The sequence below is a fragment of the Lagenorhynchus albirostris genome, chromosome 17, assembly GCF_949774975.1.
Source record: "Lagenorhynchus albirostris chromosome 17, mLagAlb1.1, whole genome shotgun sequence".
In the NCBI taxonomy this organism is placed as follows: Eukaryota; Metazoa; Chordata; class Mammalia; order Artiodactyla; family Delphinidae; genus Lagenorhynchus; species Lagenorhynchus albirostris.
The window spans coordinates 49215165-49241248 of record NC_083111.1 but is presented as its reverse complement, the minus strand read 5'-3'; the positions used below and the strand labels follow the sequence as shown (position 1 = coordinate 49241248).

Genomic DNA, 26084 nt, shown 5'->3' with positions numbered 1-26084 from the left:
GAAATAGTGGGGTCAGATGAAGTTAAAGATTACCAAGATTAGATAGCTCAGTTGAGAATTTCTTAGACAATATTTTCTTGATTCCAAAAGAAAGAGCAGAGAAAGGATACACATGGAGTGACCCAACCCAGCAGCAGCATCATTCTCCTCTCAATCCTCTTTTGTATCACCTAGTCCCTTTCCCCCATATCTGGAATGCAGTCTGCTAATGCATCAGTTAGGGTTCCTTAACAGAAACAAAAGTCACTCTAGGTTTTCCAGGGAGTCAGCGTTTCAATATAGAAATCAAAACTACACAACTGTTGAACCTGCTAAGGAATGAAGGTCAGAGAAGATAATGCTGTTCTTAGCCTGGAGAACCAAAGACAGGGTTCTCAAAATGGTCATTAGGAAACTGCTGTGAATTCGAAAAGTCTTGAGGAATTTGCCACCAATTACCTCAGCTGCCTACAGCATTAGGGTGGTCAATTAAAAGGAGTTTCATCTAGGAGCCACTAAGACTTTCACATCTGCCTATCATCTGTCTGCCAACAACTCTGCTTGACAATTATGGTTTCTATAACTCTTCTACCTTTCAAATCTCACACATGTGCATTGCTAGGGTTGACTCTAACCTAGAGCCATAAAGGGAAAAGTACTGCAGTAAATGAAGGAGCTGGCCTGTTCCCTTAAATGTTTTATGATTAAGCAAGTGTATGCGCTTTTTTTTTACATTTACATATAAAACATTTAGGACTTAATTACAAATCTTTTAGGTTCCAATTGTTACATAATACCATAGATTCCTACAGTTTAAAATATACAATCAAAACAGAGCACTCAAAATAAATTATACAGTATTAACCTACATAATATCCTATTTATGTGTCTGTTATGCATAATTCATTTTACTTTTTGTCATTATTTTTATACATATGAATAAAGAAAAAATACTCTAGTATGGTAGCAATGTATCATGAAAAGAACACTAGAGTTAAGGGATCTGGGTTTCTTAGTCCTACTTCTGCTATTAACCAGTTACTTGAACCTATAAAGCCATTTAATCTTTGAGAGTCTGTGCTTTAAAGTGAGAGACATAGATTATACACATTAACTCAAATATTATTTTAACAAATATGTATTAGGTAAGAACTAAATGCCGCACACTATAATATAGATTAGGAATACAGGAATGATTAAGAGATGACCCTTATAAGAAGCTGAATGATTCTAAAACCTTCTTTCATTTCTTAGAGATTATGATCTTATAATATTGATACCACAACTTCATCAAGTTAATATGCCTAAATGAAAGCTTAAAGCATCGCAAAAAATAAGGATGCTCTTATCAAGATGTAATTAACTGACTAGTGCCAATTTTCAATATACTCACATCTCATTAACTAGCTACTTAGTACTAACTATACTAAAAATATATATACTAGCTGAGATAAGTGAGAATTTCTCTAGGGAACTCTAAAGAATAAGCAATTAAATTAGTTCCTTCTCAAACTGACCATCTAACATCCATTAGATTAGATGTAGAATTTATGTTAGGAATCCAAATTCATTTCAGTATGTTTAAAATAATATAACAAGTTTTTTCAATCTAAGTTAATAAATATATTTTCTCTAAAAATGTGTTATTCATAAATTTAATTTAATATAAACAAATTGATACTGTTTCAAGAGTAAGGCTAGTGTTTCTCAGATTTATATGGTACATAAGAAAAGAATTTTTTAATTTCATTTAGAGATTGCTTAATAAAATAAATTTTAATTTCCTTAAAATTCAGTGTGGACTGAATAGGAAATTTTATAGCTATATATAAGCATATGAATTTTGGAAACATAATAAAAAAGGAAGTAAAATGTGATTTGCTAAATGAAAGCAGTATTATTTCATTACAATAGGCCAGTAAGAGCAGCTCATCAGCTAGAGCTCACTTTTGTGCCTTTGTGTTTGCCCAGCATATTACTACTCATCCTACAGACAATTACCTAACTAGTGTTCTGTACTGTCCACTAGACTTCAAATTTTGAACCAGAAAGGGCTATGTCTAACACACCTTTGTACCTCCAGTATTTATTCAGTCACTCAACGAATATTTATTTAGTGCTTACTATGGGCCAGGTATGCTTCTGGTTGCTGGAAATGCAACAGAAAAATGACACATAAGGTCTCAGCCCTCAAGAAGTTCTTTCTAGTAGGGAAGACAGACAGTAAGCATATAAACAAATTAAGGTAATTTCATATAGTAATAAGTCCTATAGAAGAAAACTGAAACAGGGTAAAATTACAAAAAGTGACTGAGTGAAGCTACTTTCAATAAGAAAGTTCTTTCTAAAAAAGTACATTTGAACTAAGACCTGAAGAGCATAGTTACATGATATGTAGCCCATTTATATAAAACATACAGCTTTGCTGGAGAAGTTTTGGGTATTCTCATTAAATTGCTATTCTTTTCTTTTCTTTCCCTTATTATTATTTTTTTTTACTCAAAGCTGCTTTATAAAATATAAATTTACTGAATTCTTAATTGTTATTTTATTGAATCTAGGATTTTCCAGGGTAGTTCATCTCTAGAACCCATCTAAAAGCAGTCCACTAAGCCTTTTTCACATGCTCCTCCCTTTCAAAAGATTTCATGCTCCCAAATGAGTAAACTGTAATTTACCATATTTGGTAAATACTTCATTATATTTTATTTCAGTTGAAAGTCAAAAGAAAAACAAGCAGACTAAATCAGAATGAATGGACACTGGTTTTACAATATTATCAAAAATACTTACATGCCTAAGATTGTTAATACAAATTAATCTCTAAAATGTGGAACTTAAAGCCATACAAGAAAGTGAAGTAAAAAATTTCAGAAAATGTTCAGGGAAAAATTGGATATTTTGAAGGACGGTCAACTTAATGATGGCCTTCTTCCTCACTGCACTTCTTCCCTAGGTAATCTGACCCATTTCTATCCAGAAATGTCTATAATACTCCTTAAATGTTAAGTTTCAAGAGAACAGGCAACCTGGGTCTAAGGAGGATGGCAGATAGTAGGTGCTCAATCTTCTGAATTAAAGAACCGACCGATTAATTCTCCCTTAGATTATCTCTACTTTTCATGGCTTGCTCTCTTTTTCTGTACTCAAACCCACTGATGTGCTAAAATAGTCTAGATCTTCTCTTTCCCCTACTACTCCCATGGCAGTAATAGGGCCTCAAGTGCAATGAAGAAACTACTATTATTAGTAGTGTAATTTATCTCTATTGTATGTTAATTTGGCTTTTGTTGAACTTCAGACTATTGTTTATAAAATGACTTCTTTGGCAAAAATTTATTTTGAGTGTCAATCCCTTTAGAACTAAACAGTTAGAAAAAAATCTCTTTGTAAATTAGGGATTTCTAGTAATACATTTAACATCATGCTGGGTATGGACAGAAATGGGGAGAAAAAAAGCAACACTTCATTCCTGAGGAATTAACATAAATTTTTGAAAGTAAATAGGGTAAAAGTGAATATAGTGAACCTTTATAACACAGGAAATATATATTCCATTGTATTGATAAATAAAAATATTCATTATACAGTTCAATTCTAAAAGAAATTCTATTATTAATTAGACCTTAGCAAGCTATTTAAGTGCTTTTTAAAGATCATACCTTAGGAAAACTGAATCCAATATTAAATCCAGCAATCACTTTGTTCTAGAGATTATAAAATTTGCCTGAAGCATGTGAATCAGACTGTAGATGCTGATTTGTACTGGATTTAAGTAAAAATAGAACACTGGTCATGATTTCTGAAATTGGGATGACTATTGTCACTGTTCCTTAACATAATTTCTGAAATTGGGATGACTATTGTCACTGTTACTTAACTCTATGCTTTCAGGTAGAGTACTTGATAGTATATTTATTAAAGCCATGTTAGAAGCAAGGCAAGATTTTATTCTAAGAATACTCTTACCAAACAATGATGAATCTGCTATCAGTTATTCTAAAATATTCAAATACTCATCAAAACAATTTTTACCAGTCATATCATTAATTATTTCATATATACTTTCTTAAACTTAAAATTGCTATATATCTTAGACACTATATTATTTCAGAAACTGAAGAAAATCCATGAAAATATAAGTACTATATCTCTAACCTTTATTTTCCCTACTGGCCTTTATAAGCAGGCCCTAGCATTTATTATTATCAAATGGAAAACATTTAATATGAAGAAGAATATAGTGATAATCTGTACACTTCTCTGGACAATCATAAAGCATTTAACAGTATTTAACCCATAAATTTTAATTCAGAAGAATGTAGCAATTCATCTAAGATGTTATACTTCACTTAATCCTTCAAAGACCCTTAGAAATTAAAAGGCAGAATCCAGAATTATGACTTTTTTAGAATAAAATGTATTTGTGACATTATGTAGTGCCTTAATTTTCACTCCTATTCATCAATCTCTAGTTCTAATATATAACAATATCAGTATTATATTCACTTTGTATTTACCTAATATCTGTTCATCTTACTTCTCTTTATTAAAACCTAGGTTGCTACAATTATTTTCTCTTTCACCATATTATAGTGGTCTTAACTGGAACTAGTTTATAGAAAAATCACATAAAGAAATGTCCTAAATCTATTATTATTATTTTTACTTTTGGCTGTGTTGGGTCTTTGTTGCTGTCCGCGAGCTTTCTTTAGTTGCAGTGAGCGGGCTTCTCATTGCGGTGGCTTCTCTTCTTGCAGAGCACAGGCTCTAGGTGCACAGGCTCCAGTAGTTGTGGCTTGCGGGCTCTAGAGCGCAGACTTAGTAGTTGTGGTGCATGGGCTTAGTGGCTTCGCCGCACGTGGGGTCTTCCCCAACCAGGGCTCGAACCCGTGTCCCCTGCGTTGGCAGGCAGATTCTTAACCACTGCCCCACCAGGGAAGCCCCTAAATCTACTTTAATCAGTAGCATTTCTTGTTCACTGCTTATAAGTTTTTTGTCATATGGACTAATTATTCAATCTATTTCTAAATATTCTAGCTGTATATTCACACCCACTCCATTATAAATGTCTGATTAGGCATAATAGGTTGAGCAAGAAACTCTACCAATTAGTCTCTTTAAAATTCCATGTCTAAAAATCATATTGACTGATAGAGAAACTCCAAATTGAAAGATTCTTTCCCAATTAAAGCCACTTTTGACAATTTCCCAAAGGCAGTCTCAATTTATATACTGTATACTAATTCATGATGTTTTTAATATTAGTTTCTATTTTAATATTTACAATCTTTAACATCCTATGTGTTTGTGTTATTATACTACCTAGAATACTGACCATATATACTATAAAATAATCATCAAGTCTCTGAAAATATAATCCAGTAAACATTTGAAAACATTTACAAGGACAGTGAAAGGTTACGTGGAAACTTAAGTTTTAATATTCATATATTTTTAACTCTTAAGACTTATGCAATTTTAAGAATAATAATGACAATGAGAGAAGAGTGAAGAATTTGAAGATTACGAATTTCTGTAAATTCAAATCTATGTTATTACAATTAAGCACTACCTATATGAAAATCTCTTACTCTTGTTTAATTAGTAGAGATTATTAAATAATTGTCATTTTATATATAAAAGAATAGAAATGACATTTGAAGAGTCAATAATCTGAAAAAACCTCCAACTTTTTAAAAGCTTAATAAGGCATGATGTTGCTAAATAAATTGAAATACTTCATTAATTCAATTACAAAATGCTAGCCATACAGTTTAAACATAACATTGCAATCAAATTCTGAAATTTGAAGCTGTTGAGACACATTAAATCAAGGATTTAACAGAAGCATACGATCCTGTAAAACATAAAATATGTAGGTTCTATTCCTATAATTCCTACAAAAAGGAATTTTTACAAATCAAACAATTTATATTCATCATAAAACATGTAAAAAAAACAATCTTTTTTTACATTTCACAGTATTCAACACATTTTTATATTTTTACCTTTCGCTCAACCAATGCACATCTGTCGAGCATGAAGCATCATGTTGACAAAAATACATCGGCACTATGCCGGGCAGTGCTTTCATTTAATCCTTCTAGCTCTAGCAAAATCATAGGAGCCATCCTTAATCAGATGATTTGAAAGTCTCTACTTGCTCACAATCATTTTATTTCAAAACTCAATTACCAAAAAAGTTACACATAAAACAAAACTCATTCACGGATGGAGTCATAAAATCCTCTAGTGATGGGACTGTTAAGAAAAAGGTTATTCCTTAATGCCGTTACTATGTGGCTGTATATAGCTCAGGTCAAGTAAGAATGTACCCTGTAAGAAGGATTATGGTACTTAGCTGATTAGAGCCTCACAATACTGAACACCAGATGCATCCTACATCCAAGGCATTTCTGGGCACTATACTTAAAACGGACATATTCAAAAATTGTAAACCACATTCTCCTATATGAATTACAGTATTTCTAAAATAAAAGGATTTGTTGTGTTTGCTATTGATGTCTACCACACTGCTTTCACTATAAAATGTAGAGTGATAGTAAAAGATGGAGATGGTTTAACAGGTCTACTCTATCATTTCTTTTCAATTATTCAGTAAGAAGTTTCCTAATCTTTACTAAAAAGAGAATGCTCCCCTAAAGGCGTAACGAAACATGAAGTAGCAGTTTCTGTAAAAATTTAATTGAAAATGTGTTCCATGAGCTAAGAATTGGTTAGACACTGAGTTTAAATCAAGCTTTGCTCACTTTATTACTTCAACGCCTCTATTCAGTCATGCAAAAAACTAAAAAATAGGAAAAAAAGATAACACCATGGATTCCTTTCTACCAAAAGCCAATTACCTAGATGTTAATGTTACACTTCTGAGAATTATGTTTAAGTGATTCCAAATAAACTTATATAAAACTGAGAAAAAGTCCGTGTTTGAAGAGTAGGGAGAGATGCGAAAGTAGTGTGCTGTGTTTTGGTCTCCCAAATTTCAAGTTTAAATGAGGGTTTAGGAATATGTTGTAGCACCATTCAACTACTTATGCAGTATTCATCTACAGAATTCTCTCCTAAAATGTAGACCTTGGAGACATTGGGCACAAGGGGCGGGCAGGGGGAGGCAGGGTGTGGGGAATAGGGACAGATAAAGTCATTTTTACCCTCTGAGATTCCTAATACAGACTTGTAGACTATTCAAACAGAAATGCAATAAAAATTAGAAATGCAAGTTAATTCATTTTTACAGAAATATTAACCAATAATAAAATTCAACCACTTAGACCCCAGTGTTCATTTAAAACTGAAAAAAAAAATCCACATAGTATTTTGATTCTTCCAAGCTGGTAAGTCCAGAAGATTTCAGAAACAATATTACAGGTGATGCTATGATAGCGAACTGTCTTCTTTACTTTTCCTTCCATTCACTTTTACCCCTTCAGTGAGCTCTTGGCAATGTGTTCCCAATGGTAATGCACACTCTGCTGCCCTTCCTCTCTCCCATTAACCTTGCTTCTAGCTCCTCTCAGACTGTCCACCTCAGACTGTCTTTCGTATCATTTCTAGCACCACTGCTGCTTTCTCTTTACTCTCTACAGATTGTTCTATGCTCCAATTTCTTCTTCCCCCTTTGAGAGTTATTGAGTTGGCCAAAAACTTCGGGTTTTCCATAACATCTTATGGAAAAAACCCGAACGAACTTTTTGGCCAACCCAATATCTTGTCCTTTTTCAAACTCTTTACTTTGACTTTTTTTTTTCAATTATTCCCTAGATAAGTACTTCTTATGCATTCAAATTTATGAAGGTCCAATTTGGGGTTTAAAAAGTTTTCATGAGAATATTATAATTTTAGTATCCATTGACCACTTCAGAAATACAAAATAACAAAAAGATTCTGTGAATCAGATACCAGCTTAAATTAATTTTATTTTATTCATGATAATATTTTCAACTTATATTTGAAAGATGAAGACCTAGTACATGCAAATCTCTAGAAAATGGTGCATAAATGATGCTCCCTTATAGTAACAGATTGGGCCACTCCCCTTTCCCCACTACCCCTCCCAAAATTGCTATGTCAAAAAGAGAAACAAAGACTAGGAACCATTCTATACTAGAAGGTAATTTGAACCTGTAGTAATTTTATTTCCCTTCTTTAATGTGCTCTATCGAAGTCTATGGCAGCCTTAGAAACAATCCTACAATAAAGATTCACTGGAATCAATACAAAGAAGTACAATGAGCAACATAGAAGACATAAAAGAGGGAAAAAAAGAATAAATAAGTTTATCTAAACTTCCATAATCATCAGAGAAAGGTCCTAGAGTTATTTTGTTCTATTTTCCACTGAAAAATTTATATTCTTTTAATATTACTGCCCCTCTACTGAACTTCAATTATTGGTTTCATACACTTGTTCCATTCTCTCCTCCTATTTCTATTTGCTCCAAAGAGGCAACAGATTTTTGGTTAGGGCCTGCAACTATAGGTATTCAGAGAAGAGAAATATTTTCCTGTAAAATGAAACAAACATATCTAGAAGTGTATATCGAATTTAAAAAGAGATGCTGTTTATCTGCAAATCAATCATGCATATAATTAATTTTCATCTTAAGGGTTTATTTCCTTATTGAGAAAAAGAATCATACAGTGTTTTAAAATATAGAAAATACAGGTCAGTGGTTTTAAGGAGAAGCGGCATTTTCTGTCTCAGTTAATCGTTATTCTTTCCTCTAGTTATTCATCCAATCCATGAGGAAATTCTGCTGCGTCTACCTTCAGAATATATCCAGAACCCAAACACTTCTCACCAACTCCACCAGTACAAGCCTGATTTAACCAGTATTTCTAGTGTGAATTACTGAAAAACTTCCTAACTGGTCTCCCTGCTTCTATTCTATCCCCCTTCAGATCAGTCTCAACACAGCAGCAATAATGTACATCAGATCATATCATTACCACGCTTGAAACACTTCAGCAACTCCCTATTTTGCTTACAAGGCCTATAGGATCCGGCACCCACTGCTCCCTGTACTCCTCACCAGCTACTCACTCAGATCCAGCCACGCTGGCTTCCCTGCATGTTTTCACTTAAGACCATTGCTCTGGCAGCTCCCTCTGCCTGGAATGCTGTTCCTCCAGATATCACTAGACATATCTAGTCGGCTAGATAGATAGTCTAGCCGACTGACTAGTCGGCTAGTCAGTAGAGAGGTTCCTCAATTCTTCCCTCATATCTCACTTTCTCAAAGTGAAATGTGGTCTCAAGGAGGCCTACCCTGGCCACCCTACTGAATACTTCAATCTCTGTCTCCACCGCCACCCGCCAAATCCCAATCCCATTAACCTGCCTTACTTTTTAAACTTTTTCATAACATTTATCACCTTCTAATTATGATACATTTTTTATCCCACTTTTTATTCCCTGGATTTTTTTGAAATTTTGAATTTAATTTTACTTATTTTTTTATACAGCAGGTTCTTATTAGTTATCCACTTTATACATATTAGTGTATACATGTCAATCCCAATCTCCCAATTCATCACACCACCACCACACCCCTGCCACTTTCCCCCCTTGGTGTCCATACATTTGTTCTCTACATCTGCGTCTCTATTTCTGCCCTGCAAACTGGTTGATCTGTACAATTTTTATAGGTTCCACATATATGTGTTAATATACGATATTTGTTTTTCTCTTTCACTTACTTCACTTTGTATGATAGTCTCTAGATCCATCCACCTCACTAGAAATAACTCAATTTCATTCTTCTTTATGGCTGAGTAATATTCCACTGTACATATGTACCACAACTTCTTTATTCATTCGTCTGTTGATGGGCATTTAGGGTGCTTCTATTACCTGGCTATTGTAAATAGTGTTGCAATGAACACTGGGGTAAATGTAACTTTTTGAATTATGGTTTTCTGTGGGTATATGACCAGTAGTGGGATTGCTGGGTCATATGATAATTCTATTTTTTAGTTTTCTAAGGAACCTCCATACTGTTCTCCATAGTGGCTGTATCAATTTACCTTCCCACCAACAGTGCAAGAGGGTTCCCTTTTCTCCACACCCTCTCCAGCATTTGTTGTTTGTAGATTTTCTGATGATTCCCATTCTAACTGGTGTGAGGTGATACCTCACTGTAGTTTTGATTTGCATTTCTCTGATAATTAGTCATGTTGAGCAGCTTTTCATGTGCTTCTTGGCCACCTGTATGTCATCTTTGGAGAAATCTCTATTTAGGTCTTCTGCCCATTTTCGGATTGGGTTGTTTGTTTATTTAATATTGAGCTGCATGAGCTGTTTATATATTTTGGAGATTAATCCTTTGTCCGTTGATTCATTTGCAAATATTTTCTCCCATTCTGAGGGTTGTCTTTTCGTCTTGTTTGTAGTTTCCTTTGCTTGGCAAAAGCTTTTAAGTTTCATTAGGTCCCATTTGTTTATTTTTGTTTTTATTTCTATTCCTCTAGGAGGTGGATCAAAAAGATCTTGCTGTGATTTAATTCAAAGAGTGTTCTTCCTATGTTCTCCTCAAAGAGTTTTATAGTCTCCAGTCTTAAATTTAGGTCTCTAATCCATTTTGAGTTTATTTTTGTGTATGGTGTTAGGGAGTGTTCTAACTTCATTCTTTTACATGTTGCTGTCCAGTTTTCCCAACACCACTTATTGCAGAGACTGTCTTTTCTCCACTGTATATCCTTGCCTCCTTTGTCATAGATAAGTTGACCATAGGTGTGTGGGTTTATCTCTGGGCTTTCTCTGCTGTTCCATTGATCTATATTTCTGTTTTTCTGCCAGTACCATATTGTGTTGATTACTGTAGCTTTGTAGTATAGTCGGAAGTCAGGAAGTCTGATTCCTCCAGCTCCATTTTTTCCCTCACGACTGCTTTAGCTATTCGGGGTCTTTTGTGTCTCCATACAGATTTTAAGATTTTGTTCCGGTTCTGTGAAAAATGCCATTGGTAGCTTCATAGGGATTGCATTGGATCTGTAGATTGCTTTGGGTGGTACAGTCATTTTCACAATAGTGATTCTTCCAATCCAAGAACATGGTATACTCTCCATCTGTTTGTATCATTTTAATTTCTTTCATCAGTGTATTACAGTTTTCTGAGTATAGGTCTTTCGTCTCCCTAGGTAGGATTATTCCTAGGTAATTCTTTTAGTAATTATTTTTGTTGCAATGGTAAATGGAAGTGTTTCCTTAATTTCTCTTTCAGGTTTTTCATCATTAGTGTATAGGAATGCAAGAGATTTCTGTGCATTAATTTTGTATCCTGCAACTTTACTAAATTCATTGATTAGCTCTAGTAGTTTTCTGGTGGCATCTTTAGGATTCTCTATGTATAGTGTCATGTCATCTGCAAACAGTGACAGTTTTACTTCTTCTTTTCCAATTTGTATTCCTTTTATTTCTTTTTTTCATCTGATTGCTGTGGCTTGGACTTCCAAAACTATGTTGAATAATAGTGGCGAGAGTCGACATCCTTGTCCTTTTCCTGATCTTAGAGGAAATGCTTTCAGTTTTAAAACACTGAGGATGACGTTTGCTGTGGTTTTGTCATATATGGCCTTTCTTATGTTGAGGTAGGTTCCCTCCATCCCACTTTCTGGAGAGTTTTTATCATAAATGGGTGTTGAATTTTGTCAAAAGCTTTTTCTGAATCTATTGAGATGATCATATGGTTTTTCTTCTTCAATTTGTTAATATGGTGTATCACATTGATTGATTTGTGTATATTGAAGAATACTTGCATACCTGGGATAAATCCCACTTGATAATGGTGTATGATCCTTTTAATGTGTTCTTGGATTCTGTGTGCTAGTAGTTTATTGAGGATTTTTGCATCTATATTCATCAATGATACTGGTCTGTAATTTTCTTTTCTTGTAGTATCTTTGTCTGGTTTTAATATCAGGGTGATGGTGGCCTCACAGAATGAGTTTTGGAGTGTTCCTTCCTCTGCAATTGGTTGGAAGAGTTTGAGAAGGATGAGCGTTAGCTCTTCTCTGAATGTTTGAAAGAATTCACCTGTGAAGCCAGCTGGTCCTGGACTTTTGTTTGTTGGAAGATATTTAATCACAGTTTTAATTTCATTACTTGTGATTGGTCTGTTCATATTTTCTATTTCTTCCTGGTTCAGTCTTGGAAGGTTATACCTTTCTAAGAATTTGTCCATTTCTTCCAGGTTCTCCATTTTATTGGCATACAGTTGCTTGTAGTAGTCTCTTAGGATGCTTTATATTTCTGTGGTGTTTCTCGTAACTTCTCCTTTTTCATATCTAATTTTATTGATTTGAGTCCTCTCCCTCTTTTTCTTGATGAGTCTGGCTAATGGTTTATCAATTTTGTTAATCTTCTCAAAGAACCAGCTTTTAGTTTTATTGATCTTTGCTATTGTTTTCTTTGTTCCTATTTCATTTATTTCTGCTCTGATCTTTATGATTTCTGTCCTTCTGCTAACTTTGGGTTTTGTTTGTTCTTCTTTCCCTAGTTCCTTTAGGTGTAAAGTTAGATTGTTTATTTGAGATTTTTCTTGTTTCTTGAGGTAGGCTTGGATTACTATAAACTTCCCTCTTAAAACTGTTTTTGCTGCATCCCATAAGTTTTGAGTTATCGTGTTTTCATTGTCATTTGTCTCTAGGTATTTTTTGATTTCCTCTTTGATTTCTTCCGTGATCTCTTGGGTTTTAGTAATGTATTGTTTAGCCTCCATGTGTTTGTGTTTTTTACTTTTTTTCCCGTAATTGATTTCTAATCTCATAGTCTTGTGGTCAGAAAAGATGCTTGATATGATTTCAGTTTTCTTAAATTTACTGAGGCTTGATTTGTGACCCAAGATGTGATCTATCCTGGAGAATGTTCCGTGTGCACTTGAGAAGAAAGTGTAATCTGATGTTTTTGGATGGAATGCCCTACAAATATCAATTAAATCTATCTGTTCTATTGTGTCATTTAAAGCTTGTGTTTCCTTATTAATTTTCTGTTTGGATGATCTGTCCATTGGTGTAAGTGAGGTGTTAAAGTCCCCCAGTATTATTGTGTTACTGTCGATTTCCTCTTTTATAGCTGTTAGCAGTTGTCTTATATATTGAGGTGCTCCTATGTAGGTTGCATATATATTTATAATTGTTATATCTTCTTGGATTGATCCCTTGATCATTATATAGTGTCCTTCCTTGTCTCTTGTAACATTCTTTATTTTAAAGTCTATTTTATCTGATATGAGCATTGCTACTCCAGCTTTCTTTTGATTTCCATTTGCATGGAATATACTTTTCCATCCCCTCTCTTTCAGTCTGTATGTGTCCCTAGGTCTGAAGTGGGTCTCTTATAGACAGCATATAGATGGGTCTTGTTTTTGTATCCATTCAGCGAACCTCTGTCTTTTGTTTGGAGCATTTAATCCATTCACGTTTACAGTAATTATTGATATATATGTTCTTATTACCATTTTCTTAATTGTTATGGGTTTGTTTTTGTAGATCCTTTATTCTCTTGTGTTTCCTACTTAGAGAAGTTCCTTTAGCATTTGTTGTAGAGCTGGTTTGGTGGTGCTGAATTCTCTTGGCTTTTGCTTGTCTGTAAAGCTTTTGATTTCTCCATCAAATCTGAATGAGATCCTTGCCGGGTAGAGTAATCTTGGTTGTAGGTTCTTCCCTTTCATCACTTTAAATATTATCATGCCATTCACTTCTGGCTTGTAGAGTTTCTGCTGAGAAATCAGCTGTTAACCTTATGGGAGTTCCCTTCTATGTTATTTGTCATTTTTCCCTTGTTGATTTTAATAATTTTTCTTTGTCTTTAAGTTTTGTCAATTTGATTACTGTGTCTCGGTGTGTTTCTCCTTGGGTTTATCCTGCCTGGGACTTGATGCACTTCCTGGACCTGGGTGGCTATTTCCTTTTCCCATGTTCGGGAAGTTTACGACTATAATCCCTTCAAATATTTTCTCAGGTCCTTTCTCTCTCTCTTCTCCTTCTGGGGCCCCTATAATGCGAATGTTGTTGCATTTAATGTTGTCCCAGAGGTCTCCTAGGCTGTCTTAATTTCTTTTCATTCTTTTTTCTTTATTCTGTTCTGCAGCAGTGAATTCCACCATTCTGTCTTCCAGGTCACTTATCCGTTCTTTTGCCTCAGTTATTCTGCTATTGATTCCTTCAAGTGTATTTTTCATTTCAGTTATTGTATTGTTCATCTCTGTTTGTTTGTTCTTTAACTCTTCAGGTCTTTGTTAAACATTTCTTGCATCTTTTTTTTGTTGTTGTTCTGTCTGCTCTGGGTCTGGGTTTTCAGCCTGCCATTTTACACTATAGTGAGTATCCTAGTAAACGATCAATGTTTAGTGCTTAGGACCACTGAAACCTAAGTACAGAGATTACCGCTGAAATGCAGAGACTGATCACCACTGTGCACGCAGCACCTTGTATAGGACTTGGCATTCAGTCAGCACTCATTCTATATGGAATGAATGGTATTATAATAGTAATGCTTCAATTATTCTGCAGTATTACAGCATGAACTATACAGGTAACTCAATTCTAGCAGAAATCAATTGTAGACATTTTAATGATAATACCCACTCTGTTTCAATTTTGTGCTTAAAAGCTGTATATATATTTTTTTAATTGTCTATTTTCTCATGTGATGATTATAATCCTTGGGAGGCTGAAGGTATAGTGAACAACAACTCATAAGTTCAGATCTAAGGCCATGTTCTCCCTCTGAAAAGGAATGTCTGTGACTTAACATCCCTAAACTTATTTTTTTAACATATTTATTGGAGTATAATTGCTTTACAATAGTGTATTAGTTTCTGCTTTATAACAAAGTGAATCAGTTATACATATACATATGTTCCCATATCTCTTCCCTCTTGTGTCTCCCTCCCTCCCACCCTCCCTATCCCACCCTTCTAGGTGGTCACAAAGCACTGAGCTGATCTCCCTGTGCTATGTGGCTGCTTCCCATTAGCTATCTAATTTACACTTGGTAGTGTATATATGTCCATTCTTGCATCTTCTTGATCATTGCCTCCATTCTTTTCCTGAGGTCTTGTATCGTCTTCACTATCATTATTCTGAATTCTTTTTCTGGAAGGTTGCCTATCTCCACTTCATTTAGTTGCTTTTCTGGGTTTTATCCTGTTATTTCATCTAGTACATAGCCCTCTGCCTTTTCATCTTGTCTATCTTTCTATGAGTGTGGTTTTTGTTCCACAAAATTGGAACTGCAGGATTGTAGTTCTTCTGCAGGATTGTAGTTCTTCTTGCTTCTGCTGTCTGCCCTCTCTATGATATATTTTTTATTTGTCATGTTTTCTGTCTGCTTCCTCATGTGTAAGTTTTACAGGCAGGGATCATTGTTTTGGTCACTTTATCCCAAATACGTGGCATACAGTAGGTACTCGATATATATTTATTGAATAAGTAAATAAAGCTACCCAAGCAAGGTATTTTTTACACTATGATGAAAATAAATGTCATCCACCCAACTTTCCCAACCTATCTACAATATAAACTTAATAGGATTAGCCAAAACTCACAAGATTTGTTTTCTTTTTTGCATTTTACCTTGAAAAATACACTGACAAATTACTCAAAATAGTACTCTCAGGTGAACAAGCAAAAGGTGTGCCTCCGATGCATGAGTTTTGAGAATACTGACCTCTTCACTTTCCCAGCTATTGAATCTTTTTGTCCAATTTTGTTGATTTTTAAGAGTGATTTAAAAATTCAAGTGACTTTTTCAGAAATGTGGAGAAAACTGCATTGCTGAGGTAGGGAGAGGTGAGGAGTTAAAGAAAAGCTGTTTCTTGATAGCAGAAAGAAAGAATATTTGAAAATAGAGCTAGTTCTATCAAATAGCCTGCCACTAATTTGCATGAGAATACCACACAATCAACTTATTTTAGAATGTGGCAGGTACATAGAAAGCATTTTCTGAACAAGATTTTTCCTGGAAGAGAATTCATGATAAGATAACCAAATCAACACCGTACTGTTTGGAGTAACTGCCATGACAAAACAAATAAACAAAATAATAATATATTGTATTTAAATGTGGGAAACTTCATTATACCAACATTTGTGGAAATCGAATTTTTCATGAATTATTCCTGTATTTTTAATGTACCAATACTCACATAGCATGTTATATATCTTGATACAAAGCTGAAGGAACTGACACAAAATATTTCTAAATGATCTGCACATTCAGATCTGACTCAATTAGATTTATTAAAGAAACCAGATTTATTTTCCAGTTAACAGAATGTTCTTTCTCAAAAAGAGAAAACAGCACCTAACATCTGCATGCTAGCATGATATGTTGGAGCTCCTTAGTTATGGTTATCAAATATTGCATTGCTTCAAATTATGCATCAATCAGCACTACTGTTTACATATGCAGTATATTCTCTGGAAATAGATACTCTTGATTCCTTAATTCTTCAAGACCAGTAAAAGACCATCAAATGGAATCTTTAGCAGATTGTCTTCAAAAGTGGTTGAAAGTAGTATATAATTTTATCTTGGGGCAGCATTCTTTTCACTCCATTCCCAGTCTCAGAAAGTCTACCCAAAACCCACATATCTACATGGGTTTAATATTAAAACATGATGGAAATTTTAAGGAAGGTTTACTGAGGAGGTGAAGAAGATAGTATTGCACCCAATAGAGCAAACTTCCATAAAACATCCTCTTTTTAATAATTCTGCTCTTTCCTTGAAGTAATTCTCCCTTCAATAAAGCTCTCTTAGCTTCTTATCAACTTGTCCCCCACACTCTTCTACAAATTCCCTCTGTCAATGATGCATTACAGCCAGGGAAAAAAAAAGTATGATGCTTGCTGGAGCTAGGCCCCAGAGGAGATGAAACAGAATGCAATGGAAGCCACTGGTGGGGCTCAGCTTTGTGAAAGAAGTCTGTTAAATTTCAAGTGTTTTTCTGTGGTTTTATAATATTTGAAACATGTGATGTCCTCTTTTAAACACCACATTAAAAGAGGGATAAACCCATGAGGATGATGAGTCACCAGATTAGACACTTGGAGCTAGGACTTCCTTTTGAATGCAGACATGTTTTGTAATACAAATTCCTCCAGATAAATCATGTATTTTATCATCCCACCTAAGCTGGTCCAATCACAATGATTCTTAAGGACATTTGCCTGTCAGCGGTGACACAGGTTTCCTGTTTTATGATTGAGAAGTCATATAACTCTCAGAGCTACTGAAGTCAATTTTGGGTCATGAGTTGGGGGAGTCTTCTCAAAATGGAGTCAGTATCCACTTAGTGACAATTAAAAATAGAAAGAAAGAACTAACAGAGTTGTAAGCCAACTGTACTTCAAAAACAAACAAACTCAGGGCTTCCCTGGCGGCGCGGTGGTTGAGAGTCCGCCTGCCGATGCAGGGGACACGGGTTCGTGCCCCGGTCCGGGAAGATCCCACATGCCGCGGAGTGGCTGAGCCCGTGAGCCATGGCCGCTGAGCCTGTGCGTCCGGAGCCTGTGCTCCGCAATGCGAGAGCCCACAACAGTGAGAGGCCCAAGTACCGCAAAAAAAAAAACAAACAAACTGAGAGAAAAAGAGATCAGATTTGTGGTGGGGAATGGGGGATCGGGAATTGGATGAAGGCAGTCAAAAATTACAAACTTCCATGATTAAAGAATATGTCAGGCAATTACTTAAAATATTGTGCTATTTTTTCTGGATTTTATGATGTGTGTGGTATTTGCCAGACTTCCAAATTTGTGATTTCTGTGATTTATTTTCCCTTTCTAAATACATATTGACTTTTGTACTTAATTTTGAATTTGTGAGTTTGATTTCTTTTCTTCAAGAGGGCCACACAAATTTGGTTAGCTTCAGGGCCCACAAATCTGGACCTGCTTCTGGTAGGAGATGAAAACATCAGAGATTTGTAGATGTATTCATGCTTTGTGTAGGTAGTTTAAAAAACATTGCTAATCATAAAAAATGAGTATGTGCTTTAAAAAAAGTTACAAACTTCTAGTTGTAAGATAAATAAGCACCAGAGATGTAATGCACAAAATGATAAGTATAATTACCAGTGCTGTGTGTTATATATGAAAGTTGTTAAGAGAGCAAATCCCAAGAGTTCTCATCACAGGAAAAATATTCTTTTCTATTTCTTTAATTTTGTATCTATATGAGTTGATGGATGTTCAGTAAATTTATTGTGATAATCATTTCATGATGTATGTAAGTCAAATCATTATGCTGTATACCTTAAACTTATACAGTGCTGTATGTCAGTTATATGTCAATAAAACTAGAAGACAAAAATAAAAATAAATAGAAAGAAAGAAATTGCATCTTAAGTCACATTCTATGAGATTCAGGATCAACCCTCACCTGAAGCAACATATACCTCCAGAGTTTTGATTCAGGTAAACCAATAAATTCCCTTTATTTCCTAAACCAGTCTCAGTTGAGTTTTCTATTACTTGCAACTAAAATCTTCCTGTCTGGCACACAATCTGTAATACAGACTCTAAAGTCTATATATTACTTCTCATCAGCTGTCATGATTCTTATGAACTCTGTTTCTATGAAAATTGGTTTTTCCTTTGTGAAAAGCCAGCACACTGGGACTCATGTGCCCTGTAGTCATGTGGTTTCTTTAAAGTAGTTTTACACTAAAAACAGTCATTTAGTGAGATCAAAATCTTTCCTGGGATCAAAAATCGCAAGACTGAATGTTTAATATTACATTTCATTTGGTAATTATGATAGTAGACTGATTCTACTTAAGCCCAGAAAGCAATAAAAACAAATCACACCCCGACAAGTCTCAAGCAACGGTAACAAGCTGCTTTTTTTTTTTGCGGTACTCGGGCCTCTCACTGTTGTGGCCTCTCCCGTTGCAGAGCACAGGCTCCGGACGCGCAGGCTCAGCGGCTATGACTCACGGGCCCAGGCGCTCTGCAGCATGTGGGATTTTCCTGGACCGGGGCACAAACCTGTGTCCCCTGCACCGGCAGGAGGACTCTCAACAACTATGCCGCCAGGGAAACCCCTAAGACTATTTATTTTATAGCCTGTCCCTGTAAAACTCAAGGCAGGAACAGAAGAGAATGCATGCTGTGAGCAACTTGTTCCCAAGAGAAGCAGGAAAGAAACAGAAAGTGCTACTTACACTCAATCAATTCCTTATCCCCAAGGGCAAAGTAGAATAGCAAGTGGAGGGAAGCCAGGAATAGTATTCTAGAGCAGCATTCTCCATGTAGAAGGAACCATAGGAATAAGTAAAAAGGGTATCCTATCTACTAAAACCCTGGAACATTTAAGTCTAGAACTGTGTTAAGTTAAAGCAGCTCTACTGAACACAGGACTTCATAATTTAGGGTTCCAAATACACTTTGCTTAAACTGTTAGTTGATGAGACAATAGTAGGGAATTAGCTTTATAAAGTTCATAGGGGTGAACCAGGACAAAAGGCAAAAGAGAATGTAGCAGACACAGTTGGTTGTGTCTTTTCTTTCTTACAAATAGAATCATAATCTTATTCAGATCAACAATGTGCTTAGTCTAAAAAAACTATTTTCCAGGCGCTCTTGTGGCTAGGGGTGGTTATGTGACATAGTTCAGGCAAATAATATTTAGATAGACGTTTACTAAGTACAGCTTCTACAAAGCTAATTATTCCTAAGTAAGAGATAGACCCAACTGGCATATACATTTCATACTTTGCCCTTCCTCCTTTATGACTGGAATGTTGTCCTACTTCCTATAACTCAGCCCTCTTTTAATCATAAGTTTGAAAGCCACACACTGTGGGTAGCAGGGCAAAAAGAAAGAAAAGAAAAAAACAGAGTATAGGTCTCTGTTGATTTCCTTGAGCAGTCTATCTCCAGTCTTGTTTTTACATGAGAAAAACATAAACTCCTTTATTTAAGCATTGTACTTACGATATTTGTGTTACGTATAGCTAAACACAACGCTAACTGAGGCCAGAGAGAGACTTGTCTCTAGGAAGAAGTGTAAGGCATCCGGAGTCATTAGCTACTTGGCTCATTTCAGTGGAAAATAAACAAGTAAATAAGAGGCTACCATAGGTGAAAAGGTCTAGGAACAGAAAATAGGTGCAGGTTATCTAATGAATATAAGCCAAGGGGAGAATGATTTCAAATGACAGAGGCAGAATAGTATAGTGCAGATTTTAATTCCTTATCCAGTGGTGCACTGGAGCCAAGAGCCCATTGTAAACATTTCCTCCCAACTCTGTGTTCAGTGAAGTCACAATGGCAGCTTAAAATCAGGCATGCTGGCAATATTTACATCATGAAAATCGGCAAATGCTACAAACCGGGGTTTTTATTTTTCCCTGTGGAAAGCTGATTGTCAAATATTTACCAGCACACCACTAGTTATACCCCACTGCTCAGCTAAACAAGAACCTAGAAAAAAGTGCAATGGTTAGCCAAAGAGCTACCACTATTCATCTGAGCCTTCATTAGTGCAAAGAATATATAATAGAGAGCCTGACATTTAGCAGTTCAGTCACTGTTTGAGAAAGGAAGAGAAGAAGGGAGAATAAAAGAATTCTTTCTCAGTCATTGATAACTATAGAGTTAATTTGACTTTTCAAAAGAACTAAAATAGGAAAACAACTAAATAGGAAAACAAACTCCTCAGGTTTTAATTTAATGATACCTGAAAATCTCTGCAATTCTTTGAATATGGCATTCCACTCCCAATCCTACACTCTTTTGTTTGAATTGCATGTTGCGACAGAGTTTAAGTGTATTTATAAAATCAAAACATGTTAGAGCTTAAAAAAACCTTAGTAAGCATGATGTCCAAAGATCCAGTGGTCAGTGTAATGACAGCAGACAGGGAAAGAGGGTGTCAAAGAGCATTTAAAGTTCTCGAGTTATATAGAGAAAACTGAAAGTAGTTACCACTAGATGGCACTATATTATACAACCGAATCTACATCTTGAGATACAATAAAGAACTATTCTCATTTTTTCATTATTCTAGATTTTTACATTATGCAAAATCCCTTTACATTGTTTTATTTATTGGAGTTATGTATGTGTAATTCTTGGCACAAAAAATTTTAAATGGCACAAAAAGTAAAATACAGAAAAAAGTTAAGTAGAAACAGAAAACCAGAATCAAACTCAGGAGTGGCACAAGAGGCCAGAAATGAAAGCTGGGTGAAGATTTAGAAGGTTCGTGTACCATGCTAAGCATTTTGAGGCTTTTATCCTGTAGGCAAAGGGGAGGTCATCAGATGTTTTGTGTTAGCAAGTTAACTCAAGCAATAATCTGGTTAAACCGAGGGACAGAAGCAAGTCTAATGGCAGGGAGATCAATTGGATTATTCCAATGATTCTGGTAAGAAATTATGAGGTCCTTAACTAAGGCAGTGGAAGGAGGAATGAAACAAAATATATTTAAGAGGCTAAATCTGTGAAAGTTTTTGACAGATTTGATGCAGGAGGTAAGAAAAAAGAAACAAAAGCTGTCTATGAATTTTATTTCTTGAGGGACTGAATAAATAAGATTTAGACCAGAAGAAAAGGAAAAAGTTTGTAGGAAAAATACATATTCTATTATCCAATGAGTAAATGTATTTCATAAATGACATTGCATAGTAAGAATCTGGCAGTGTTCCTCCATCACTGAACAGAGGAGAAGATATCCTAACTAGCCAACATGAGCACTTTTGTCTACTTGGTAGATTATATTTTATAATCAATCAAATTATTGATTTTATCATTATGTGGTAGTGGTGGTTGTTTAGCCAAACTGAGCACTGACTGTGTACCAGGTAATTTTATACGTATCCACTTTCAAGATAATCCTGTGAAGAAGGTACCATTATCATCATCCCCATTTTTCTGATGTGTAAACGGAGCACAGAGTGATTTACCTTGCCTAAAATCACACTGCTGGAATATGGTACAGGAAGAATTTGAAACTAGTAAAAGAAAAAGTTTCCCTTACAGCCATCAGCTTGTAGCTGGCCTAGTTGCTATTGGTTAGGCTTGTATGCCCCCAGTAAATGTAAACAATTTCATAGAATATCACCATCAGACAAGAGCTTTCTGTGACTATTATGGAACAAGGCAAAAGCAATACCACTCCACAGTCAGATCTGAACAGAGATAAAACCAAAGACACTGTGCAATCAAAATGAGCAAACATTCCCCTCTCTTAGCTGCAAAGTTACTACTGCTCTTCTCCAGTAGTAGTGCTAGCACTGTTCTGTTCCTCCCACCTCCTAAATAAAAATTAAGATATTCAAACTGCCCCTGTTTTCTAACAAGCATCCAATTCAACACAGATCCCCATTTCTTTGAATGCTCTCCCAAACCACCTAATACAAACCCAAATCCTGTAACAAGCTTCCCTTGACCCCTTCTGGCAAAGATACCTCACAATTTCACAAGGTGTGTGGTCTTCCTTGTGCAGCAAATAGTAAGACCTAACTTTCTTTGACTAGAGATCTGTTCCTGGTTGCCTTTGGTTAGTGGACAACACTAGCTCTTCAGGCTCTAGGGCTTCTGCATTAAACACTATGCTGTATGTGAACACCCCTCACACATGAAAGATACATGGTATCAGGGAAACTGTCACTCTTGAAGCCAATTGAATAGCTGGCAAAACTAACAAATAAAATGAAAACTAAAAACTAATGGATTTGATTTAAAATAATAAGCACTTGCAGTTAAATGTTTAACCTATATGCCTAATTAATAATGATGCATGGGATGTTATATATTTCATTAGATTTTTTTCTGTCTTATTCCACAAGGGAACTATATACTACATTCACATTTCATTGCTTATAAAAAATGAAATATGATCACCGTTTAACAAAATAATAGGCAGAGTCAGTTTTAAACCTAGCTCTTTTAAAAAAGTTAAATGAGATAATATATATTCAGTGCTTAACACAATGCCTAGCATACAGTAAGTACTCAGTGATGAAAGGCATTGTTTTTGGATGTTTCTTCTCACTGGGAATGCAGAGATTACATAGTATAAAAAGCAAATTTTCTATCTTTACTTGAACCTAAAAGAAATGTTGAATTTTTTTAAATTTGTGAAACATATTCTCTCACATCTTTTTTTTTTTTTTTTTTGCGGCACGCGGGCCTCTCACTGTTGTAGCCTCTCCCATTGCGGAGCACAGGCTCCGGACGCACAGGCTCAGCAGCCATGGCTCATGGGCCCAGCCGCTCCACGGCATGGGCACGAACCTGTGTCCCCTGCGTCGGCAGGCAGACTCTCAACCACTGCACCACCAGGGAAGCCCTCTCTCACATCTTTTACTCTACACCTAGTTTACCCTTTCCTTAAGCTCCCAAAGGCCTAACAACGATGGCCATTAACATTTATTGAATACTTATCTGCTAAATTCTATGCATAGCAATTCTCTATACCATCTCATTTACTTCTAACAAACAACCCTATGAAGAAAGTTCTATTATAATACCCTTTGCGCAAATAAGTAAAACTCAGAGAGATTAAGTAAAAGAAAACAATGAGGGAGTGACAGAGCCTGAATTTGAGCCCAGTTTGTTTTACTCCAGAACCTGTAGTCTTAAGACACTCCATTCCTTTACGTGTGCAATTTAGTGAGTTGTCTCAGCTTGCCAGGGAATAAATATGAAAATGTTATTATTTTTCTCCAATCAGTGCATTCAACTATGTTCTGTTGAATCTACCTTTCTCATTCCATAATGACATCTAGAATAGCTCAAGTATAGCCACCTTCAATGATGTTGATCTGACCTACAGGAAATTCACTGTCGTAGATACTACTAGAGTCCTGTGATACCAAAGTATCCTCCCCTTCTGAGCACACAGATGACTGTACTTATCTCCCTTTTGCAACGGGAGAGGCCAAGTGATTGATCCTGTCCAATGAGCTTTGACAGAAAGTGTATCATTTCTGGGCTGAGGTGGTTAAAAAAAAAAAAAAAAAGCCCATGCCCAATTCTCCAATGTCTCTTCTTCTGCCCAGATACTAGATAGTACAGCTGCAAGATGACGGAGTTGGTATGGCTGAACCACATGTGAAGAAATTCCTCTGGAAAGTCACCCTTATTCAGAGTACCACACTATACCATACTACACAAGACCAAGAAGTAAACATTTTTCTATGTTAAGCATTGATATTTTAGAGTTGCTTGTTACTGCTACATAACTTTGCCCATCATGAATAATACTCTTACACATTCCCTTCTACCTCACTTGGAAATACAGGCTGTTCTCTGACCATGCCCCCTACTCCCACTCCCTTTCCAATTCCCTTTTCCTCTGATGAAATAAGCACAGGTTAGATAGATCAATAACTCAACTACCTAAGTACTTAGCTAACCAGAGAATAGAATGCTATCTATCCCCTTCCTGATTAGAACCTCTAATCGCTACAAATAACTCAGAGATTCCCTTCACTTGGTTTTTGGTAGAGAGGGATAGTATATTCCTTCCCAAAGTGGTAGAAAGGGGAGGAGAAGGTCACCGCACTCCCCAACTAGGCTCCAGATTCATTATTCGAGTTGCTTTCTTCCTACTTCCCTCTTCCTGGTCTCTTTCTTATTATGCAAAGTGAAGATTCCCCTGGGGGTGATGGCTCAAGGTAGCTGCCAGTTTATCTAATATTGGAAAACCCTGAGAGAAGTGTTGGGTCCCAGTTAACTGGCGGGACTTTTGTTTAATGATGGGGTATTTAATGCTTTTTTGTTCAACATTAGGTTCAGTCTCTAATTCCAAAGCAACAGGAAAAGACCCACTTTAGTGTCTTATGTTATCGCAAGCTAGCATTTTTAGTACTAATTTAAGCTTATTCAACACTGAAAATTTCTTCAAGCCACAATTATCTATTTCAACTGTATGTTATAAAGAACCACTCAGATTGAATCCATTTATACCCATGTATAAATGACAAAAATATCCATCTAAGGGGCCTCTACTCTCCCTTCTCTGTAAGATGCATGATTCAAACTAGAAAATGAAGATCCCCTCTAGTTCTACCTTACTGCAGTCCTGTAATACTGTATACTCTATTGTTGTAAGTTATGATCCTATAATACTAACTACACTGTTATATAATTTTTACTACCCATTCAGGAGAAACACACCACGATAACTTTAGGTAATTAGGTTCTGAGTTAAGGTTAGCCCAGCTAATCTCCATGCTAATTTAATTCTCTTAATGTTACATGATAATCCAATGTTTTTCTATATACCAACATTAAAACAAATTGGAAAGTTCACTTTTTTACTTTAATATTTAAAATTGAAGGAGCATTTTCGTTTATGATTGAATAAAGGCACAGAGGATCCAACGACTACTACCAAAATGAATATCAAATTTTTAAATATATAACACAATCTAAAGAAAGTTATCTAATTAACATTAACTAATACTTCGTAAATAATAATGTCAGCAGCAATTTTCATTTGTTCGAGGGTTTCTGTACTTCCTATTATGGGTAGGAGGTTGGCATATTTATAAACTAATATTCTCCTGGCTACGTTAAAGCTGGTAAATCAAACAAACAATTAATGGAAATATTTACTTAATGTCTATCATAGCTAGTATTAGATATATGCTGTTTTTATCATAAGTAGAATCAGTGTTTTGGTTATTTAAAAATGAATGTTTTTAGACATAGCCTGAAAACTGTAAAAGGTCTTCAACTTTCTCCTTTTCTTGTGCCCAATTTTATCCCTCTTTTCAAATTGCCAGGTGAATTTGTTCCTAACAAATTACTCAGTAACAACTGAAAATTATCATGAAGCAGACATGACAACATCTGAATAACAGATGTTTTGGAATGCCCTCCCAATGCAAAAGTCACCGATGAGATGCAGTTTTATATTACTATGTGCCACGTTAGTCAGTTAAAACTTGTATGTAAAAATGCTTTGTAAACTGCAAAATTTATATTTTACTACTGTAATATTACCTATGACCTTCCTTCAAAATTCAAATAAAGAAAAACATTTTGGTGTACTTAATTCATTGATAAACTGCTAAAATTAGTTCCAATTCCCTACATGAGTCTATTGCTAAGGCTACACCCA

General features: G+C 35.4%; 1 protein-coding gene across 38 annotated transcripts in view; it reads right to left on the bottom strand.

The window, feature by feature from the left end:
• RIMS2 (regulating synaptic membrane exocytosis 2) overlaps positions 1 to 26084 on the bottom strand; it is a 576987-nt gene that overhangs the window by 294146 nt on the left and 256757 nt on the right. The window lies entirely within an intron of this gene.